This window comes from Scyliorhinus canicula, chromosome 16 (genome assembly GCF_902713615.1).
Source record: "Scyliorhinus canicula chromosome 16, sScyCan1.1, whole genome shotgun sequence".
In the NCBI taxonomy this organism is placed as follows: Eukaryota; Metazoa; Chordata; class Chondrichthyes; order Carcharhiniformes; family Scyliorhinidae; genus Scyliorhinus; species Scyliorhinus canicula.
Genome location: NC_052161.1, coordinates 88,573,384 through 88,578,813, shown reverse-complemented (window position 1 = coordinate 88,578,813; position 5,430 = coordinate 88,573,384). Strand labels below are relative to the sequence as shown.

The 5,430-nt window shown below is 52.4% G+C and overlaps 1 long non-coding RNA gene across 1 annotated transcript; it reads left to right on the top strand.

Moving 5' to 3' along the window:
- The first annotated feature begins 2,226 nt into the window (after nucleotides 1-2,226).
- LOC119950915 lies at nucleotides 2,227-5,063 on the top strand. Its single transcript, XR_005457460.1, has 3 exons — nucleotides 2,227-2,302; nucleotides 4,637-4,816; nucleotides 4,977-5,063. It is a non-coding gene; the product is annotated as an uncharacterized LOC119950915 (long non-coding RNA).
- The last annotated feature ends 367 nt before the right edge of the window (nucleotides 5,064-5,430 follow it).

Sequence of the window (5,430 nt, the reverse complement as noted above, 5' to 3'; positions counted from 1 at the left end):
GCTTCACTCCATATCTAACCGGCACTTTTCTTATCCTGCGAGTGTTTGATGTGTGTGGTGAATGTGGCCACTGTAGAGGGAGCTTTACTCTGTATCTAACCCCGTACTGTACCTGTCCTGGGAGTGTTTGATGGGGGCAGTGTAGAGGGAGCTTTACTCTGTATCTAACCCCGTGATGTACCTGTCCTGGGAGTGTTTGATGGTGACAATGTCGAGGGAACTTTACTCTGTATCTAACCCCATGATGTACCCGTCCTGGGAGTGTTTGATGGGGCCAGTGTAGAGGGAGCTTTACGCTGTATCTAACCCGTGCTGTACCTGTCCTGGGTGTGTTGATGGAGACAGTGTAGAGGGAGCTTTACTCTGTATCTAACCCGTGCTGTATCTGTCCTGGGAGTGTTTGATGGTGACAATGTAAAGGGAACTCTGGGCATGATCTAATGGAAAGGTTTCCGATCCCGATCTAATGGAAAACTTTCCAAGTGTTTATGTGTTGTGGGGTTTGCTGGCAGTTCTGCCTTTGAATTCCTCCCCGCTATCTAAGCACAGTTAATCACTTTTTGGGGCCTAGGGTGTTTCCTATGGGTTTAGCCCACGGTAGAATTATTTTCATCACTGGGGAGCTGAAACTGCTTGCCAGACTGGCTCCTCCGAGATCGGGCCACCATTTTGAAATGTGCCTCGATCACTAGGTGGGATTGTGGGTTCCCCACCCATGGGGAATGTCACCTCCTCAAACATTTGCATTGCACCTCCCCACCCCAAGTAATGGCACCCCGCTATGGGGTCACTGAGGGGCCCACTTTTTCAGGCCTTCCCACACCCCATTCCGGCTCCCCTTCTAGACCCCCACCCTTCACCCAACCCATCTTTCAGAGCCCACTTCATACCCACCCTGCACAAGCCCGCACCCACACTTCATATACCCCCTCAACTCTCCCTCCATGCGCACAGCCTCCCTCAGTCCCTGACGCTTGGCAGTGCCATCCTGGCACTCTGGCACTGCCACACTGGTACCGTGGGCGTGCCCCTACCGTCTTGTGGTGACACCCAGACACCTTGGCAATGCTGTGTGGCAGTTCCAAGGTGCAAGCCTGGCAGCCAAGCCAAGGTGATAACATTCCAGTGGCAGGGCCAGGTCCACGCCGCCTAATCCCTGACCACCCAGGGGCCTCCAATGGGCCGGGGACCCCCCAGGTTCTGTGACGCCTGGTCCACGAATCGGCACCTGTGTGGCGGCTCACTGCTGGAGCCAATTAGATGATGGGAGGCTGTTAGATAGGGTGCTCTTCCTGTTAATAGAGTGGAGATTGGGCCTAACTGATAGCTATTGGTCTCTCGGAGCCTGATCGGCGCCTGGCACAGTTCCCGATTGCGGACCCTCCAGCAATCTCCCCGGCGCGCTTGGATTTCTGCCGGGCGTGGTATGGCCATTAAATCATGCCCTCTGTATCTGAGATCGTTGTATATCTAACCTGAGAGTGTTTGATGGGGACAGTGTAGAGGGAGCTTTACTCTGTATCTAACCCCATGCTATACCTCTCCTGGGAGTATTTGATGGGGACAGTGTTGAGGGAGCTTTACTCTGTATCTAACCCCGTGCTGTACCTGTCCTGGGAGTGTTTGATGGGGACAGTGTTGAGGGAGCTTTACTCTGTATCTAACCCCGTGCTGTACCTGTCCTGGGAGTGTTTGATGGGGTCAGTGTAGAGGGAGCTTTACTCTGTATCTAACCCCGTGCTGTACCTGTCCTGGGAGTGTTTGATGGGGACAGTGTAGAGGGAGCTTTACTCTGTATCTAACCCCGTGCTGTATCTGTCCTGGGAGTGTTTTGATGAGGACAGTGACAGAGAGCTTTACTCTGTATCTAACCCCATGCTATACCTCTCCTGGGAGTGTTTGATGGGGACAGTGACAGAGAGCTTTACTCTGTATCTAACCCCATGGCGATACCAGTTTGATGGGGACAGTGTCGTGGGAGTTTTCCTTTTTATCAAACCCTATGCTGTACCTGTCCTGGGAGTGTATGATGCGACTGTGCAGAGGGAGCTTTACTCTGTGTCTCGGTGATGCTGGATTGTGTATGTCTCTTTCTCTCACATAGATGACGGGCAATGTCCTCGTCCAGAGTATCTGGCCCGTGTGTGCAACAGCACCTTCGGGAAGGTGTGCGAGTCGGATGGAGATTGCAGTGGTTCCCAAAGTTGCTGTGACGCTGGCTGTCAGAAACGATGTGTCCCATCATCCTTTGGGAAATCCAATTGGGGAGGTTCCTGGTCTGAAAAGAACAGATCCTCAACAGGTCTGTACATTTCTGCAGTGGGTCACATCTGTATCTTTCTCTGTCTCTCACGATAAGTGGGATTCTCCGAAACGGGCGCGATGGCCGACGCCGGCGTCAAAAACAGCGCAAACCACTCCAGCGGCGGGGCAACCAGGAGTAGCAGAATTCTCCGCACTTCCGGTGGCTAGGAGGACACCGGAGGGGTTGGCGCCGCACCAGCCGGCGTCAAAGGGACTGCACAAGTCCGCGCATGCGCCAAAGGGCTGGCGTGATCCCGCGTATGTGCGGAACTGACGGCATATTCTGTCGCATGCACAGGGGGGATCTCTTCTCCGCGCCGGCCATGGCGGAGCCCTACTGGGACCGGCACACAAGAAAGAAGTTTCCCCACAGCACAGGCCAGCCCGCAGATTGGTGGAGCCCGATCGCGGTTCAGACCTCCATTGGGTCCCCGCAGGATCTGATCCCCCCACCCTGAGGACCGTCCCAGCCGACTTTCCTGCCAGGTCCCGCCATGTCGGACCATGTCTAATCCATGCCGGCGGGACTTACTAGAAACAGACAGCCGCTCGGCTCATCGCGGCCTGGAGGATTGCCAGGGGGGGCGTTGCCATTGGCCCCCGACTGGCTTGGGAAGGGCGCCCGAAATCTGGCGGCGGAGAATACGGCGTTGGGGCGGCAGGGCGGGATTGGCGCCACCCCCCGGGGATTCTCAGAACCGGCAGGGGGGTCGAAGAATCCCGGCCGATATCTCTCAACATCTATCCCTCTCTTTCTACATCTGCCTCTGTCTCTCTCTCTCCCTGTTTGTAATTCTCTCAGTCTCGGTCCATCTCTCTTTGTGCCTCTCTTTCTATCACTTTTTCTGTCTTTGTCAGTCCATATATGTCTCTCTGCCTCTTACATGTCCCTCTCTCTCTTCTCTCCCTCTCCATTGTTCTCTCTTTTACTCCATTAGATTCTCTTTCTGGTCCAGTCTCAGTCTCTCGCTCTCTCTCTCTCCATCCATCACTTTGTATTTTTGGTCCTGTCTCTCTTCCTGTCTCTCTCACACTGTCTCTCTCTCTCTGTCCCTCTCTCTCTCTCTGCATTTCCCATTCTCAGTCTCTCTCTCCATCTCACTCTCTCTGTCTCTCCCTCTCTGTCTCTGTCTCTCTCTCTCTCTCCCCTTGTGAATCTGTCTCTGTCTCTCTCTCTCTCCTTGTCTCACTCTCCCTGTCTCTCCTATCCTGTCTGTCTTTCTCTCCCTGTCTCTATTTCTTTGTCTGTCTTCCTCTCTCTGTCTGTCTCTCTCCCTCTCCGTCTCGCTCTCTGTCTCGTTTTTTGTCTTTCTCACTCCTTGTCTCCCTTTTTCTCTCTCTCTCTTTCTCTTTCCATCTCTCTTTCTGGCTCTCTGGCTGTCTCTCTCCTTCTTCCTCTCCGGACCTCTCTTTGCCACTCACACAACATCGCTCTCTCTCTCTCTGTCCTTCTCTCTCTCTCTCTATCCCACACTCTCTCTCTCTATCTACCTGTCTCTTTCTCTGTCACTATCTCTGCCTCTTTCCGTTCTTCCCTCTCAATGTCTCTCTCTTTTTCTAATTGTGGTGAATTATAAACCTCAGTAATTCACACTGTATTGTACCACATGTATTAAGCCTGTACTCTGTACCGGATTGTTTGTAATCACGCGGCCCTGCCCATAGGGGGTGATGAGGAGTTTGTACTGGGCTCCACCCTTGGCTCTGCCCATGGCTCCGCCCATGGCTCCTCCCCCAGCCAGAAGTATAAAGATCAGTGCTGTGAGCCTGCTGCCAGTTCATCTCGAGTTCATCCCATCAAAGGCAGGCTCTGTTGAAAGACGATTAAAACCACTGTTCACTTCTAACCACATGTCGCATGAATTGATGGTTTCATCGCTAATCTCTTTGTCTTTCGATCTGTCACTCTCTCCCTTTGTCTCTCAGGTTTTGTCTCTCGCTCTCTCGCTCTCTTTCTCTTTGTCAAGTTATCAGTCTCTCTTTTCCTCTCCCTTTGACTGTCTATATGTCTATCTCACTCTCTCTCTCACCCATTATCTCTCTTTGTCTATCTATCCATCTCTTTCCCTGTCTCTCTGTCTATCTCTTTGTCTCTCTCCATCTCTCACTTTTCGTCTCCCTGTCCGTCCATCTCTCCGGTTCTCTCTCCGCTGCTCTCCATCTTTCACTCTCTGTCCCTCTCTTTCTCTTTCTCTCTGGCCCTCTCACTCGCTCTGTCCCTCTCTCTGCCTAACTCTTTATCTCTCTTGCTTTGTCCCTCTGTCCGTCGCACTCTCTATGTCTGTCCCCATCTCAGCTGTCTCCAGCCTTAACCAATCTCGTGATTTCATAGATTGGACTGCCAAGAAGTGTCCTGATACATCCAGTCTGGATCGTGTGTGCAGGATGAACCACAGTCAGCCCTGTCAGGATGAGGAGGATTGTGGCAAGTGGATGCAGTGTTGTGAGACTTCCTGTGGCAGAAGATGTGTCCACTCCTTCATGGGACAGCAGCACAGTCCGAAATTCTCAGGTAAGAGCACATGGTCAACCTGACCCAGCAAAGTATCAACTGTGTCTCAACAAAGATGAATGAAAAGACAGTGCCAGCTGACTGGAGCTGATAATGTAGCATGCTGATGTTGAGATCCTCGCTCCCATCCAATTCTCACCTCTGTCTCTCCTTTCTCCAGATCTGACAGCAGGGCACTGTCCTGCCCCACACCGCCTGTCCACAATGTGTGAGCTGAGGTACGGTGAGCTGTGTGAAGATGACGACGATTGTTATGCCTGGCAGACCTGCTGTAACACCACCTGTGGCAGACGGTGTGTCCATGTGTTTCCATGGCAAGGGTAAGTAATCAATCGAGACACTCGCTCCCCTCCTAGATGCTACTCATTAGCGATGGAGGTTACAAGGGACTGGAAGAACCAGTGGGGTGAGTGGGAAGCGACGTCCAGATTAAACACATCAAATTGAGCCGTGTATCACTGTTCACTCTACAGGTGGTGACCGGAGATGCCCAGAATCTTCTCGACTGACTCACATCTGCACAATGAGCTTCAACACCCAATGTCACAATGACAGCGACTGTGATGGTTGGCAGACTTGCTGCAATTCCAGCTGTGGAAACAGATGTGTCCCCA